Source organism: Falco naumanni, chromosome 5, assembly GCF_017639655.2.
Source record: "Falco naumanni isolate bFalNau1 chromosome 5, bFalNau1.pat, whole genome shotgun sequence".
NCBI lineage: Eukaryota > Metazoa > Chordata > Aves > Falconiformes > Falconidae > Falco > Falco naumanni.
Genome location: NC_054058.1, coordinates 11,660,885 through 11,679,328, shown reverse-complemented (window position 1 = coordinate 11,679,328; position 18,444 = coordinate 11,660,885).

Genomic DNA, 18,444 nt, shown 5'->3' with positions numbered 1-18,444 from the left:
TGGATTCTTTGGAGGTACAGGTGGCATGTAAGGGCCCTGTTCCTCTGCCTGTAATCACATACATTTCTTGCCTTCTTCGAAAGCCACACTGAGTTATCTATGTGGTATTTTCCAGGCTGACTAGAGTCTGCTTGAGCCATTCTGTGAGCCACCATGAAGCTTCCATTAGCTCAGCTGGGAGAGAAGCGTTATTAGCTTTGGCACAGCAGTGTTAGCTCCAGCTCAGCACTGACCACATTCTGGTCACTGACTGCTTCTGGTCTGGGCAGTGCAGAGAGCAAGCAAGCTGGGCTGGCAGTTGGTCAAGGCACATGCAATCCTGGATCTTGTTTGCATGGTAAAAGTCATGTCGGCATTCCCACCATGTTAGGCTAGGGCACTGGAGGAAAAAAAAAAAAGATTGCTCAAAGGCTTAAAGTAGTTGTCTTTGTGTAACGCTTGGTGTGAAAAGGCACAGAAGGTGAACGCATGGTTTCACAGTCTGAGTAAGAGTTTACTGAAGTGTGCCTAAAAGCTAGGGTGGATTTGTGTAACTACAAGCTTACCCTTTAGATCTTGTCCTCCTTCACTTGGGAAGATTTCCTCAGAGGGGAAAAGATCTGAGTTTGGTAAGAAAGCTATTGTTCATTGTGTGGTTTCTTTATTGTCTGTTGGCATGAACCAGAGCCAAGCTTCCTCAGGTTTGCTGGGCAACCAATGACTATGCTGCTGTGCTTTCACCAGTCAAGGAGGATTTTCATAACCCTTGGTGTGCTAGATATCTATGTGTGAAATCCAGTTTTAATCTGTCTCTATAAACACACGAACATATCTCTAGCTAGCCCTTAGGGCATAAATGCCTGAGGTAATGTCTGGATTTGATGCCCCTCCCCTTCGTTGCTCCCTGCTTCCTCTTCCACACAAAAGAGGCTCAGCAACAAGTCTAGTCCCTCATCCTCACAAGGTTTTTTATTCTCAGGTGAGCTTCTATTTCTTTTTACTTGTGCACAGTGAACACCACCAATGCGCCTGCAGAAGGAGCAGATGTATATGTGACCTGATTTTCTTTTTCTGTTCTGACTTTGTGGTCCCATGGTGGCATCTCTACCAGAGAAGAGCCTTTAGGGTACCTCATAAAATTCCAGCATGTTAAGCCCTAGTGCTCTGCCTAGACTACCTGACAATAGAAGCTGCTGTTGAATCAAGCTTCGTGTCCATAAAAGGTTTAATCAGCCCTCTGAAAATGATACAAGTAGGCTGATTGGCATTAAGGAGTCAGGTGTTTGGCAAAGCTAATCACAGTGAGAAAACAGAGCAAAATTTACCATCATAGGTCTACTATACCTCCAAAGTAGCACCTGTTGGTAAATACTGTTTTTGAAAAGCCAGCTCCAAGGACCACAGTATGGTTGCATCCAATGCTACTAATCCTTTGTTGAATCCTGTGAAAAGTAAGAAACAAAATGTTCCCTCACCTGCCCACACATCTTATTCCAGCTGAAATACATTCCAGTTCATTTTTTATCTCTTGTTGAACACAAAGACAAGCACATGGACAGACAAACTCTGCTTCCAGATGACAAAAACAATGGATCTCAAGGTAATTCTGGTCATTTTGTACTACATATTTTCTTTTTTGGCCAATACACAGGTGGTATCACTTTGTTACATTACCCAGCTTGCAAGCTTGGCTCTTTAATTACTGCTGTACCTGCACAGGCATCAGGCTCTGTAAATCTACAAGGTGATGACGGATACTTGGGCATATCATGCTAATTAAGTGCTTGCTCTTCTTGTAGGGAGAGGTTAGAGTGTTTCTAATGAATCTAGTTAGTCCTTCTGTCGTAACAGTGCCCAGTCTTGCACATGTATGTTGTAATACCTTATCATCACCCTCTCATTAACGTATGAAAATCATAGAATGTAGAAAGGTTTATCAGGCTTCTGTTGTGTAACTCAACATTGATGAGCAGAAGTGCGTTTCATCACTATTCTTTAGGGAGGGCAGCAGAGAGGAGCTGCTGTTGAGATAGTTGAATTTGGGCCATCTCTCCAGACATAAAGTCTCCTCTGTTTTAAATCAGGTAGACTATAAAATCTTAACTCTTTCAATGAATAACCAAATGTTAGAAATATAATCAGCAAAGTGCAGCACATAAGAACCAAAAGTTAGATGTCGTTGCTTTTCCCTGACCCACAATAAAAGGCATCAAAACTGCATTATGAGCCACAGAGAGGTTCAAATATGCTTCAGGAGCAAAAATACCGTGAAGATAATTAGCCATCTTTAAGTCCTCTGAGGTCATGTTTCCTGCTTGACTCAGGTTAGGAAAGACACAAGTTTGCATACGTGTGTAATGGTAAGGGATGGTACTTGAAGAGTTACCATACACAAAGTAATAGCTTTTGCAGCTGATGAAGGATCTCGTCTCTTTCTCATTGAAGTCTGAAGAATTCCCCATTGATTTGAGTGGAAGCAGAATTTGGCTTTAACTACTGAAGCAAGGCCGAGACATTTAAGAACCACAAGATCACTTGGTGTAAGACACTCTTTATTATAATAATTACTGTGTTGCTTAATGGCATCTGAATAGTATTGACTCTTACAAAATGTGTTTTTCTTTGGAAATGTTTATATTATCATCCAGAAAGGGGTTTGCAACAAAGATCTGTCCCACATCTGTTGGAATTTCTTAAACTTAACAGTACTTTATTGTGCAGCAGTGTATAAACCCGACCATAATTGTATGCATTATAAAACAATATCTACATTGATTGTAAATTTAGTTGTACAATAGGAAAAGACACTTAATATAGCCACTTTCATCACACCTTCTTTCAAATAAGAAAAAAAAAAAAAAGGTAAAATAATATATATTTCATCTACAAGCACACAGGATGGTTCACATAAATGAAGCGGGTCTTCAGAGTGGAATTTCCTGAAGGTGAACTCCTTAGCTACAGTCTACAATGGCAGTGTAAGTAAAAAGAGCCCTTGATGCCTCCATATCAGTGGTGACCTGCAATATGAAGTGGGAACAGGACTTCATAGATGCAAAACACAGTACTAGACTAGCCTAGGGGCAAATTAATCTGTTCCACTTTTGAAGCAATTCAGAGCAACTAGAAAAGCAGTTTTCATAGAAGGGACTTTCATGGAGCACGTGACCTTGCTTCACTGGTGCTTTCATCAGACCATGTACAGAAGTTGCACTGATTTGCAGAGGTATTTACTAAAACTCACTAAAGAATTTAACAACTGCTGAGATAAACTTGTGAATCCCTGAGGCTGCAGGTGTTATGTAGGGAAAGTTGTTAAAATATGTCTTAACTAAATTTACAGAGATATCATGGTAACGTGGATTGCTGAGTTCACAGCAGTCCTTTGCACTAAATCCTATACACTAGCTCTACTGAGAAAATGTTCTAGAGGTCTAGGACTCCCTGCAGCTGTACCATTTAGAGCCGTGAGCATCCACATCGGTAAGTATGAAGTGATGCAGTCTCCCTGCCCCAACTTGTGATATTAGAGCTGAGAAAAAGTGGAGCTCTTCTGCTGTTTGAATTTGAGAGGCACATGAAAACTGGGTTCTCAGGAGTGCAGGAGCTGTTCCAGGTCTTTTGAAACTTACTTGAGGACTGGCAGAGGTAGGTGGACCTGCCACTAGTGGCTGCTGCCCATGAAATCAAGGATCTACCAGGCAGGGAATGCCTCTAGAGACTGTCCACTCTCTCTCAGGGGAAATAAATTAATTCTGAGGAAACCTAGTTTTCATTGAAAAAAACCCAATAAACACAAATGCAGGTCTAACCGTACAATAGAAAATATATTCAAAATATTCATGTTTACCACTTAGTTTTCAAATAAGAAGTAAAGTTAATTAATATTCAAGTTCTATGTGACTGAGAAACAGGAAGACATCATCGTCTGGAATGACTTAATTATCTGGCAGATACATAAGATGTTACCTACCTTGTGGCATGCTGAACAAGAAGAAGAACCATAGTCCTTCCTTCCCTTATCCATGGTTAGGACTTGCAAGAAGGCATGTCTGAAAGAACTACACTGGCGGTATAGCCAAATGGTGTGTGTGTGGCAATGTGATGTTCTCTCAGCTGGGGATGGCAACAAGAAGCAAATCTTCTCCAGTTTTATTCAAGTAATAAAGAGTCTAGAAGATGGCAAGCATTTTTCAAACGAGGAAGAATTTTGATGGAGAAAGTGTGAGACTCTGGCATGAGCAGTACAACCAGCCTGCTTCCCAACATCATGGCAATGGAGAAGGGAGTACGGAGAAACTTAGGGAAATTTGCTGGAGGGAGGGAGAAGGAGAGAAAAGACTCGAGAGGTGAAGCAGAGCCAAGTTACGGGGCTATGACAGAAAGGTGGAGGCAAGCCCACCAGCACATACAGGACATGCTGCAAAACCCTTTCTTGAGCAGAGATACATTTACTGAGGACTACGTACCCAGAGGCTCACCAGCAGGTTTAAAGGTCTCCACAGCACTCAGAGTTCCAGTATTTGCTTGGATTGGACAAGTTTGCTATCCTCATGTGTATTAGAGAGACAAGATAAACAGGTCACTGTGATCCTACCAGTGCTCTCCATGCTGATGTCAAAAAGTTGCAAGGGATTGACAGCCATACAGGTACCTCTAACCACAGAATTTAGGCATGATACCAACAGTGGGGGCTGGATTTTCTTGTAAAATAGATACTGGACTTTTTTTGGAAGGAAATGCCCTATAAAAGGTGAGTCAGCTTGCTGTGGCTCAGAAGCTAGATTGTTGAGATGCATGGACTCTGAAGTAAGATGGCATCATTAGAACAGTTAGAATAATTTGAGGAGCTCTCTGACATACAGCAAATAGGAATTGTTTAAGGCTGCTGCAGAGGTAAGTGTGCTGAATGGCAGGATGCTCTCTTGATGGGCAGACCTGCCAGCATGTGACCACCAAAACTTCCACAACGATTACAACAGAATGGACTGTCAATGCCCAGCTGCCATACCTCTGCTCTGTATCAGGGGTTATATCTACCCCCTCTGCCTCCGGGGTTATATCCACATGCTAGATATTTAACTACAACCACTGGGACATGGTGAATGTCAACCCAGCGGTAGCACCTAGAACAACCTAGTTGTGCTTTTGACATATGAGAGAGTGCTCTTTGAAGAGGCCAGGTCAGCACAGTATTTGAGATGCTTGTACCCCTGTCTGACCTTCTGTGAAGCGTCTAACTTCTTTCTCAGTGCTGGTATCCTGTTGCAGTATACTGAGGTACTGAGCACTGATGTAAAGGGCTGTGCAGGAGGTCTAGCAGCTGAAGACAAAGCTGGCTACTAAGTACAGGTGCCAGAAGGTCTGTGTTCAGTGTATTGCAAGGACTTACTGGGCTGTAGGTATTCCCAAGGGTAACTCAGCTTTGATGCAGTGTTGTCGTGCCTGAGGCTTGCAGGGGGACAGAGGCCACCAGAAGCATGTTGGAAACATTCCCTAAGGCAGTTCTAGCTGAGGAGGCCAGACACAGCCACTATGTCCGGGCCAGAAATAAAAAGTTGGTCTGATAAATCAGATGGTCCAGAGAAGAGTGAGAAAAATGACAAATGGTAAATAGAAAGGATCTCATATTGCTCAGTTTACCGAAAAGAATGATATGGAAAGACTTGTTAACAGGTTGTACACATCTACATGGAGAGAAGAAATTTGCTAATAGAAAGAGCATGCTCCTGAAGACAGCACTTTAATGTGATGAAGCTGAATATGAATGAAGGCTGGAAATTGAGTGTGACTTTTGGAAACAGTATATCAAAGACTTCTGTGGATGGAATTGTGTAAATCATTGGATAGCAATCCGTCAAAAGTCCTTTAGAAAGAGCGACCGAGCTGGATATTGCTTTCTCATTCTCACTTTGCATGGCTATTTGAAACACCAGTATTACAGCGTCTCTGTGCTTATCAGTTCAATACAAAGAAGCAGAATCTGCTTGCTAAACTTGTCTAAAGATTTATGTTCTTATTAACTTCACATAAGCAGTGCCACTAATGGGAAGAGAATGCCTTTTCCAGACGTGTTTCCTTCAGTATACCCCCTGTAGGAAATTTAAGTCTCTACTCCAAAAGAATTCATAATTTATAGAAGCAGCTGATTGCTTTACAGTATGAAACTGAAAGCTACATTTCATTAAAACAAGTTGGCTGTTCTGGGAATGGGACTGTTACTGTTATAAATCATAAAAACCCGTAGTAGCAGTGGTCTACTCTAACAGCTACTAACTACTAAACAGTGAAGTTTTACAGTATTTACAGGTAACATTTGCCACTGATTAAAACAGAGGCTTGTATGATGCCACCGTTTTCACTCATCTGATCGTTAACTTGAAAATTCTGATTAGCCAGAACTATTTCAGAACGCTTGCATTCTGTAACAGTGAAGGATTATGCCCCTAGATGACACATGACAGGCTTTGCATGAGGGTAACATTTATTAATCTTAAGAATGGTTCAAGTAGAATCAAGATGTATTCCTATGTTCCGTATCTTATCCACAGACTAGTGAGATATGACATGAAACACATAGAAAAATTGTCTTGTTTCTTAGAAGTAGATCTGATCATATGATTGCATTCTTTATCAAGTGTTCTCTTTGTCTGCACAGCCCTATTAACTAGAATGGCAAAGCCACTTTTCCATACATGCACACACACACACACACACACACACCCCCAAGGCATATCAAGAGCACTTAGCCAGCTGCATAGATCTGATTGCAGGACTGGGATCTTGGTTCAGCCACTTGTATTTGCATTTTCTAAAATGAAGGTTCATTATTTCACATTCCAGTCTTTTCAAACTTCTGACAAGTATACAACCAGTTAATAGGTATATCAGCCTGTAATCACTTCAGACCAGTTACAAGACTTCCCCAGTTAAAGAAAAAAAATTTGTAGGCAGGGAGGAAAGAAATGTTTTTACCATTCCTATAAAACTTCTAAGGAATTATCATCTGGGACATAATCACAAACAAAAACTACTTTTCCCTTTGAGAATCTAAATTGGTTATGCTGACACATAAAATCAGGTTTTGTGACTGTTACTGTTTGTGTTGTACCATATGGAAAGGATTATATATTGTATCTTATATAGGATTCTATTCTATATTTCTGTTGTTCCATATGTTTTTAAAGCAGAAGAAAGAACCACAGCCTTTTCAGGTAGTTAATCTGTGCCAGTCAATCTGTTGATCTTCCAGCCCATATATTTCTTGTTCCACAACAATAAGCATAATTACTGGACCAAACTGTGGCTGGTATAGATGGCAGCTATAACACACCGAGAGTAACATAAGGAAAAAGCAATACAGATGAAAAGTAATGCCAAAGTAAGTAAACCTAAGAAATACATAAATAAATACTACACAATCTTTTCTCTTTGATCCAATTCCAATGCAGATTGCCTCCCTATGCGAGAATGTACTTGTCCCAAATAAACAAAATCCATGCCATATGCAATACACATCTTGAAGAAAACCTGCCTCAACTGAAAGTAACTGAGAGTATGCTGAAAGCTGTTTCACTAAATAAATAATGTCTCAATTATGCCTATTAGCATCAAAGGAGAAAGCAAATTACTAGACAATTTTAAAAACAATTCTAACACCTTACCTTACATTATTATTTTGTTGTCATTTTAGCAATGAAAGCAAGCAGCACCTTTACAAAAGAGGTTTTGTGTACAACTAAATTAAAAAAACCCAAACAAACCAAACACAACAATTTAAAGTGGCTTTTTAAGACATATGTTAATGTATCAGAAAATTTTTGTTTGCAGTGCAGTTTGGGTCTATTTCCATTGTTTCATAAGTGGAAACCAAGCATAGTGGCTCTTTATCCATTGAGGGTCCTCTTTGGATTTATCACAATAATAAGACCTTTATAGGTCTTATCTATGTATTCCCTGAAGACCGATGGCTTTGTTATGTATTTCCACTAACATTAAGCAAGAGTATTTTAGCATCTATGTTTTCTAGAAAATACAGTTTAGTAAGCATCATTGACAAATTATGAATTTAGCTCCTTTGACGTCTCTATTATGTCCATCTTCCTACTACTTGTCCATCTTCCTGTCTTCTTTTTATCTTTTTTTTTCCCTCTGAGCACTTCTCAGGATCCACTGGAATTTAAATGGCAAAAAAATGGTACCTCTTCACAACAGCTGAGTGCATTCAAACAAGCTGAACAAGCCTTCCTTATCCCAAAGCTATGGAACAAAGAAACTTGAAAATGGCCATGCGGTCAGGATTTCTAGCCAGCAGCTTTTGAAATGCTAGGCAAACAAATGCAATGTCTAATGTCAGAGCTGATGTTGCATCAGAAATCATTGGGAAGCTATTTAGTGCTTTTTTTCCATTATATTTGTTGTTTAAAAGAGTGGTATTTACTGTTGCATCTTCATGCATGCAGGCACACATAAACTCATCTTTTTTATTATCCTAATATTTCTATCATTCACAGTATGATTGAAAATTTCCTGGAAGGATAAATCTGGACTTAGGGAGGTGCCTTTTGTGGGTTCCAAAAATGTCAGTTTATATTTGGTTGATTTATAATTGTGGAACAGGCATTTTTCAGCCCACAGTTTGAATAGTATAGGAAGTTTGGTGTTTTTTGGTTGGTTGGTTTTGTTGTTTTTTTTCCAGGGGTTGGGGGTGGGGGGGTGGGGAGGACTGGAAACATGCCAAAACCCTTCTGTGCTACATTCGGTAGGACTAAGCATGCCCTGTTGCGGTGTTTCACATCCCCATCTTAGCAAGAGTCTAGACTCTGTGGCTACATGAAAAATGGCCCCTCCATTTCCTCCTGTGTGTATGCACCGCGGAGTGCTGACAAGTATTCAGCCGTAGAGATGACACTGAGTTTCCATCTTGGTGTGTGAGTGGAAGAGTGATGAGAGAAGTAGGCTGTGCTGGCACTTGGGCTCAGAAGCCTCTTAAGAAGTTAATGGTGCCGCCTGCCTATCTCACCTCAGCTAGCTAAGAGGCGAGAACGAGACTTTTACAGATGTATCTTCTGAGAAAAAAACCCACCTTTTTGCTGGGGTACATTGCCCAGAGAGAAAAGAACAGCTGTTTGAAGGTGCTGAGAGGTACAGAATGGTAGAAATAGTCACAGAAGAGGCAGGTTAGCAGGGAAAGGCCAGATGAGGTCTTCAGAGGCACATAATACATTGTGAAGCCATGCCATAAATATTATTTAGTGCATGGTTCTGGAGTTTATCTAATGATTCTAAGCTTACTGTGAGGATAAAACCATCCATATATTTATGCATATGCTGTATATAATATTTACACGAACACATAAAATACTTATGTAAATAGGAACCTATTTATACATAAATATCCTGCTGTGTTTTGAAATACTCCTGACTTTTTTGGTATTATTGGTATAATCATAACAGTGGAATGAATAAATGTTCCTTGGCATTGGAACAGCTTAATCTTTGGTTGTTTACAAGTGTTGCACACTTGTGTAAACCTGCTGGTATCAAGTTTAAAAGGAAATCGTATCAATAACTGAGAAAAATCAAAACAGATGCTCATTACATTTGTCTAAGATAAAATTAACTGAACCTGTCATATTTTGTGGGCAATTCTTCTAACATCTGCAGAATAAAGCAAATACACTTAATTCACTACAGCCTTTAGTTTATAGGTCAGACACGGCCTCTCAGGGCTATTGTGTTTGTATTTAAAAAGCTCAGATTAAGTTTGAAAACAAAAAAAGCTGGAAATGTTTATTTTTGTGGCCTGAGATAATCATCCTTCCTGGGTTTCAGTTATTCTAATTTCAGGTTTACACTTGGATGGAATAACCAGACTCGGCACAAATAATTCATATGCAGCTGGATGGGGGAAAGGGAACTCATGCAGGGAATTAATGAATTTAGCTGTTACCTCCTGAGACTGGAGAGGAACCTCTGTCTCAAATAGATCTGTCTCAGAAGAAAGACATGCCTATGTGTCTCCAGAGAAGGCATCTATCTTCACAGCGATACAGTTTGTTGTGATTGGAGAAACTGATATTTCTGCCATACAAGAGAAAGGTCCAGCGGCAGGTCTGTACCAAAGCCCGCTGTTAGTTATTCTTCATGTCTCAGATTTTCTAAGCAATAGAATAGCTCAAATGTTTATGTCTTATTAGCTATCTAACCCCTCCCTCTCACCCCCATACCAAACCTGGGGCGGTATAGCTGTGGCTGAGTTCACACAGGGAACTTGAAAACGTTGAGATGAAACAACAGAAGATGAAACCTTGAATTCAGCGAGGCTTTCCATAAAGCCTTCCACAGCAGGTGTGTCAGTGAACTGCAGCAGAGGCTACTGGGTATGTGGACTACAAGGTGGGTGAAAATCTGCCTGGACTGTTATGCTGGAAGGGCAGTGGTGAGAGGTTTGAAAATCAACTGGTAGCTGGTTGCTGGGGCTGATGCTGTTCCACATGTCATCACCAACCAGGCTGAGACAGGATGGAGTGTGGCCACAGGAAGCCCAGATGATGGCACCAACCTGGAGGAGTGGGTAACGTGCTGGAGGGGAGGGCTGCTGCTCAGGACCATGTCCATAGGCTGGAGAAAACAGCAGCCAGAAACCTGATGAAGCCCAACAAAGGCAAAAGAGCCTTGCACGTGGGACAGGGTAAGTCCATGTCCCAATACAGGCTGGGGCTCACTGGCTGGAAAGCTGCTCTGCAGAAAAAGTGTGCGATGTCCTGGTGGTAAGTTGAACCTGAGTCAGCAGTGTGTCCTTGTGATGATGAAGGCCAAACACATCCAGGGCTGTATTAGAAGTGCTGCCAGTGGGCCAGCAGAAGTGATTCCTCCCCCTGCCAGCCCCTGTGAGGCCAGGTCTCGTGATGGGCTTCCCCTGCCAGAAAGCGTGGTGGCACAGTAGAGTCAGTCCATGGAGCACATGATGTATGAGAGTGGCTAAGTGGAGGGTGGGAGAGGATCTCATTTTTGTCTTCAGTTACCCGAGGAAGGAAAATAGAGAGAACAGAACCAGACTTCTCAAACTTGTGCAGTGAAATGCAACACATTTCAGTGAAGGACGTTCTGGTTAGACATCAGAAAAATGTATTCATTTGAGAGAGGCGCAGCACTGAAAAAGGTACTCACAGAGGCTGTTGCATTTCCTTACATTTTAAAAACTCAGTCAGACAAGGCCCTGAACAACTGGATCTAACCTCAGAACAGTCCCTGCTTTGAGCAGGTTAGTCTAGAGACTTCCAGAGGTTCCTTCCAAGAACAGTCAGAGCTGTGAACTTGTAATTCCCACGTGTGCCTGGAAACCTGGGAAGGAATCCCCCTCCCAGGATGGCAAGGCAGCGCCTAATGGAGTCTGCTAAACTTTTGCTGCTATTGTCCACATTTTCTTTCACCGTGTCCTCATTTGTGGGAGTTTCAAGGAATTCTGTAGGTGCTTACAATGTTGAAGCTGATGATTTAACTTGCTGTGGGATATGCTTGGCTAAACTCTTTCACCTTACTGAATCCTTGTGGTTGAGTAGTAGCACCCGTGGACAGAGGTTTTCAGGAGCAGGACCTATCCATAAACCTTCAACGCATTTGAAGCTGAATAGACCTTTAAGGACTTTTATTTCATAAGAAGTATCAGTGAATTTTTTTTTAATATATATTTTGCATAAGGTAGATTCCTAATATGAAATAAGTGTAAATAAAATTATTCTTTAAGTACAATCTATACTAGCTATGGGATATTGTTCCATTTTTATGGTGTTCTTAGTTTTGAAACAGAATGATTGGGGTTTATTAAACACACAGGTCTTCAGGGCTCTTTTCTGGTAATTAGACGTATAACTTAAATCCATAAAAGTGCTTTCTTGGAACCACTGTTGCTAAAAGGGTGACACAATTTACTTTTGTGCTTGGCTTGAGTTTTTGAAGCAATATATACCATTTCATTTCAGGTTGTATAAACTACACATTATTGTCAACAGTATAAACAATTATAACTAGACTTGCTTATTTATGATAACCCATAACATTGTTATAGAATGATTTGAGGTTAAAGCTAAGAATACTAAAAAAATACATTTTTTTTATACAGAATCCATAATAAATACTGCCACAAAAAATCTCTGCAAAGGGTCAATAGAAAGATTTAATAGGGAAGGGCAAATTTATGTGTGCAACCAGAAATACCAGATTTGCTATATACTATGGTTTGAAAGGGAATGGAAAAAATTGTTATTTATGAGAAAGGAAAGAACACCTTCAGTTTCTTTCTACTAGTTGTTGTTAGTCCTAGCAGTTGAAAGCTTTTAACACAGCTTCTGGCGATAATGTCAGCCCTGAAATCCCTGTGTTGGAATGATCAACAACAGTTTTCCAAGAATGACTGTGCCTCGCTTATCTCCCAGGTCATGTGGCTAGAGGATCATAATTCAAGATACAGCAAGGAGGATTTTGCCGTGTTACCCTTTTGAACCAGCATTTTATAAACACTGAACTGTACCTTGTAAATGCCAATACTCAAATTCATGTCACATCTAAGTGCAGAGAGATCTCGACTTCTAACCAGTTACAGACCAATTCTGCTAGTGCTTGGCCATTACTTCTTGTGAATGACTTTTCTTTCCTAAGTCAGGTAAACAAAGACAGGTGTCTGAGTCAAATCAGTTTTCTAGAAGCTTGTGAAACCATTGCAAAGACACTGAGTACTGTACACTTAAAGAAGACATAGACTTGGCACTCCTGGGTTAACAGTTGGACTTGATGACCTCAAAGGTCTTTTCCAACCTAAATGATACTATGTTTCTATGATTCTAAGATAACTGAAATATTTCAGATTTGGGCAATCCAATTTAGGATGTCAATCTAATTCAGGAACCAGCAGTGGGATCAGGAATTGAAGGAGGAAAGGAAGGTAAAACAGCATTTAAAGGCATCTATTAGAAAATAATGCGTTATTATGTCTGGCAAAAAAACAGAGAGCTTTCACCTGCTTTGATACTTCCAGTCTTATATCAAGCACTGCTTCACAACTATTTGGGAGCCTGCAAGAGTCACTCAAGTTCTAGCAGAAGGTTGTCTGTACTATAAATGAAATGATCCATGCTGAAATCGGTTAGTTTCTCCACAGGCAGCCTCAGAGAAAACAACAATTTAATGAGCAAGAGGAATAAATGATGCTTTTACTCTTTGGATGTGGTCTGTCACAGCAAATTTCAGGTGCATTGTCAAAATAATGGTGTGGGAATAAAGGAGTATATGCTTCTGCTCACACAGCTCCTGTGAACAAATAGATATGTTCCCTATTGGGACTTCTCGGATTGCCTTCTTTCACTGGGGAATCAGCTTCATTTTTCTTTGGAGGAAACCATGGAAATATCAGTGCTTAAACTGCCCATGTCTGTTCCCTAAATTGGGTAGTATTGCTGAAAGATCCTCCCTAAGGCACTCTGGGGCACAGTCCCACTGTTTCTCTGCTTAGGGGATATCTGTGCGAAAATACAGCCTGAGCCTGTTCCCACTGCTGAACCAGAGTGCTTCAGCCCATTGTTTACCGCGGCAAACGGAGTGCTTTTCCAAGGCTCCTGGCAAACACTGAAGCACTGGTATGAAATATTAAAAGTCTTGCATACAGTTGTCACCTGAATGGTGAAATAAGTAGAAATAAGTCATGAAAGGAAGAAGAACCCTTTAATTCACAATATCTAGGGTCAGAGTCAAAGCAGAATTAGGAAATGGAACAAACGAGGCAGGAATCAGAAAACAGCGAAGTCTGGTGTCAAAACATGAAATCAGAAAGTACAGGAGTATTCAAAGGCTACCGATAAAGGCTTGAAGCACCAGCTAGCTAGGGAGCAACGTGGGCTGCTCCAAAGGTTACCTGTGGCTAGGCTGTGGCTACCAGAGCTCAGGCTGAAAAGAGCAGTGCTTTGATCATGCCTAACCAACTCCAGCTAGCGAGAACTGAGGCCAAACTCAGCTGCCTGAAAGCAAGCCACAGGAGAGCAGGCTCCTAGCTTAAGGGCGTAGCTTAATCCACCATTTGAGGTAAACTGCAGAATTTGAGGGGCTGAGTCAATGGCTAGACAGCTGCACTCTGCTGTGGTGCAGTATTCTGTTCAAGTATTTTGCTATTCTGTTTCTCCAGTAAGAACCAGATATTGAAGAGGATGTGAATACCAATTCTGTACTTCCCATCCAGCAAGTCATGGAAAGGGTTTTGCTCCTTTCCATGGACTTTGGACCAGGTTCATGAGGCCTTTAGGAGCTCACTTTGTTTGGTTATCATGAATCATTTTCTTTCTGATCCTCTACATCCTCTATGTTGGCAGACTGGCTGCTGCTTTTTTTCAAAGATCTTGAGAAACTGAATGAAAGGAAGTAAGCATTAGACAGGGTAATTTCCCTGTGATGAATTAGGGCTGGGCATTCAATTGTTCCTTTGAGAAATCTTTGATCTGGCTTTACATCTTAGGTGTCTTTGATGGGAAACAAACTGAGCCATTGTCAGGTAGTCACGAGTGGGATAATACCTGTAACTTAGGTTGCTTACCTACTTCCAGTAGGCTTAACGATCATCTGCCTTCCTCAGACTCCTGAGAACTTCTAGAACATGCCGTCGGGGGGAAAGGAAGGGAGCAAGAATAGTATAGATCAGCACTTTACGCCATGTTATAAACTATGTGGTAATTTGGACTGCTGCATTTACAGCTAAGTTCTACCAGATGACACACACAGAATGAATCATAACATGCCTGTCTGCACACCCTTCTGACTGCAGTGAGCTCAGGGCAAGAAGGGGCAAAGGGATTAAGCACTCTGCTGTCTCCTTCCTCAAGAGGCCAAATCAAAGACCTGCCTCCTGCTTTCTGGATATCTGGTTGTTGCCACAGCTCACACCAGTCCAAAATTCAGCATCATTAGTTTTACATATATATTTACTCATGTAAGTATTACATATATTTGAATATTTATACACACACATTCTTACAGAAACAATATCTACATACTAACTTGCATGGTTTCAACATCGCATGTCAGATGTGTGACTGGTGTTATAAGGAATACTTCTGTATGACCGCAAGGGAGTGAGTTGCCATTGCTGCAAGTAAGCTGCTGGTGAAAGCTGCCTCTTCCCTTCCCAAAAGCTTAAGTCATGAAATGATAGCAAGGAGGACAAAGCTCAGCAGACTTTTCTGAAACTACACCATTGCACTTTTGCTGACCTCTCTGCTGTAGTTGGGTAAGTGGCAGCACTAAGCTACTAAGAAACAGGGCACGCACGTTGCACCCCAAAATCATAAATACTCACCTGTCACAGCTTCTCAGGAGGAAAATGTACTTTTGCCATTGCTCCTGGCATCTTGGCACAACACTGTGCACCATTTCGTTCTCTGACCTTATCAGCTGAGTCTAGCTGCATGTAGAGCTTAGTAAAAACAGAACACAGCTCAGTCTAGAGCATTTCCAATGGGATCTTTTTTTTTTTTTTTTCCTCTTTGTGAACTGTTACTGACAGTGTCCTTCCATGAGTAAACGTTTTCAGCATTCCAACAGTCTCATTCAGCTTTTTCCTGTAGGTCTTGTTGAGACAGGAGGGTGAAAATAAACACAATTCTGGTTGGTGAAGGGATGTCTCAGAAATTTGTAGTAGGATGTAAGAGATTTCTTTTTTCTTCCCTGTTTTCAGTCGTGGCTAGACTTCTGTTGCATATGTTTGCATATGAAGCAATTGACTTCTGCATAAGGAGATGACACTAGTGTTCAAGAAGCAATTTTTTTTTTTTTTTTTTTTTTTTATCTCACAGCCTACAGAACACACTTTGTATATTCTTTAAAAAACACAAACTCCAGTCTTTGAGTTACACTGAATGAAAGCCTGGGAATTATGAGGCTTATTCCCTTCAGCTGAAAAAAAGAGCACTGGGGTGAAAAGCTGAAGTCTTGATCTTAGCAAAAGTGCATCACGCACCCTCTGAAGGAGCTCCTTCTGCATTCTACCTCTTCCCCCCTGCTACTGCCAACTGCCCTTGGGTGATGATTGCAACAGGCAATTACAGCTTCTCCTGGAGAAGGAAGGGGTAATTCAGAGAGTTCGGTGAGCTCAGTTTATACCCTCTCGTACTCCCAGAAAGGCCCGCCTGGGGCCATTTTGCAAGGGCTTAGTCTAGCCCAGTGACAGCTGTTTCTTTCGTCATCTGTTTTTCATATGTTACATTTCTATGTAACATTGCTCCTTGTCAGGTCTAATCACTCTTTTCTTTAGAGGGGCTGCTTTCTGAAAGGGACTAAAGAATTTATTCTCCAGGCTAAAAAAACCCTGCACTGCAAAAGAGCTAGTGAGAAGTATGTTAACCTGAGAGCAAATTTTATTTTGGCTCTAATGCTTGGAAATGGGGTAGCAGAAATAGAGGTAGATACCTTGTTGGAATTAGTCATTAGCCTCTTCACTTCCCCTCTTGTAAGAAAACAGAAAGCTCGGGGTAAGTCCCTGGCAGCAGTTGCAAAGTTGGGTGGGGATTCCCTTCCACAGTAGAATGAGCAATTATTCGCTATCATTAGTTGATCCTTCTTAATTAGCCTTTGGACATCTATTTTGCAACTCAGTTTCTCTCCAATGAGTAAAGCTGAGGTCACATGAGCGCCAATGTTCCTTCTCTCTTATCTTTTCCTCTGAAAGGCCACTGACTCCCACACAGAGTGTCATCGACCAGTCAGGCTAGAATAATTCTCCCCCCAAAAAAGTTAACACTAATGACATGTGTACTAAATTCTAAAGTAAACATTTTGTGCTGGAAATGTAAGACAGTACCTGAGCAGAACAGGTTCACACACAAGACTTTCTAGCTGTTCAATGCTATTCAATTCTATACCAACAGAAACTGTGTTCAATTTCTGTACCGACAGAAAAGCAGGAAAGTTGAGGAGAAAAACAAGAGGCCGGGAAATCTTCTGCGAGAAGTCAGTAGGGGCAGAGGTAGCTAACAAGAAGATAAGAATCTAGTGCAAGGTTTCACTAAGGTTTGATATATTGGTTTTATTTGTAAAGGCAGGCTAATTTTGTGTCAGAATGACCCAGAACTACAGAAACGTTTCCAGTTATGTACTAAGGGGCTATATTTCATGCAATTTTTATGTATTAGAGTTCTCATATCTCATTTCACTACCTCCTCCCGCATACAATAAATGTTATGCGAAGAAATGCTTGAGATTTCTGGATAGCTTTACGTTTTCAAAGGTCTGACAATGCACTAATCATTAGAAGAAAGTAACAGTCTCTCAAAACAGTTTTTCTACATCATCATTCAGAAAAAGTCCCAGTAAAATTCACAGATCTGACCTAATTAAAACCAGCATCAATCACATGCCTCTCCAGTTTGGATTCAAAACGCAAATCGGATTCTGATTTCTGAATATAAATAAGAAGCTGATTCCATAATCATGAAGCATAAATACAAAAAGGCTCTAGCTGCCAAACGGTTTTAATTTTTATTTAGGAAAAACTAATAAATCAGAGTCTGACCTCAAAGTATAACTGGAAACATAAAATGAAAGTCAGTTGTGAGGATATTCTGGACTAATGTGAAGAACCGGATAGGTGAACAGAAATACTTTAAAAATATCAGTATAAAATATTACTGCTAAGTGATGAAAGGTTTTCAGCTTCAGGGTGTTTTATTCCAAGACTTTTCCAGTGGTTTGGATTTTTTTGTTGTTGTTTTTTTTTTTTTTTTTTTTACATTACAGTAAAACAGCTGTACTTACTTATGCTATCTAGCAGGCTACAGTATTGTATCAGTAAATGAACTGAAAATATTTGCAGGGTACCAGTTGTGAGAATTTTCTTAAACCAGCACACAGAGATTTGAGGTCTAAATGCTACTGATAGTGTCTGTGCTTAGTGGTCACAAAATGCAACTAGAGACCTGTCCCAACAGTGTCATTATAAAAATTGCAGGGTGATCCTTTATGGATGGCACGTGCTGTGATGTCCATACATCCTGTGCCAGAAATAGATTTTTAATCTATTTAAAAATCCATTTCCAACCTTAGCTCAGGCAAGCAGAGTATCTTCATCTAGAACTCCTCTGTGGTCATTCTTGTATCTCAGGGGTAGAATTCACCCTTGTTTTTCCATTGTTCACTGACAATGAAAAAAACCCTCCGCTTTAACTTCATTTTTCCTTTACAGTTCTCCAAAGAGAAGGAAGAGTCTCTTGCCAAGCACTGCTGTCAGTCTGACATAATTGTGGGCTTGATCACATGAAAATCGAAAGTGTTTCTCTTCAATTGATGAAAGGATTGAGTACTGACTTCTTTAACAGAGCAGTCAGCATAACTCATCCATAAACTCAGCATGGAGCACTGTGTTCACCATGCTCTAAATTGCTGACAAACAGTTTATGGTTTGTCACATTTGGCAATCTCTGTACAGAG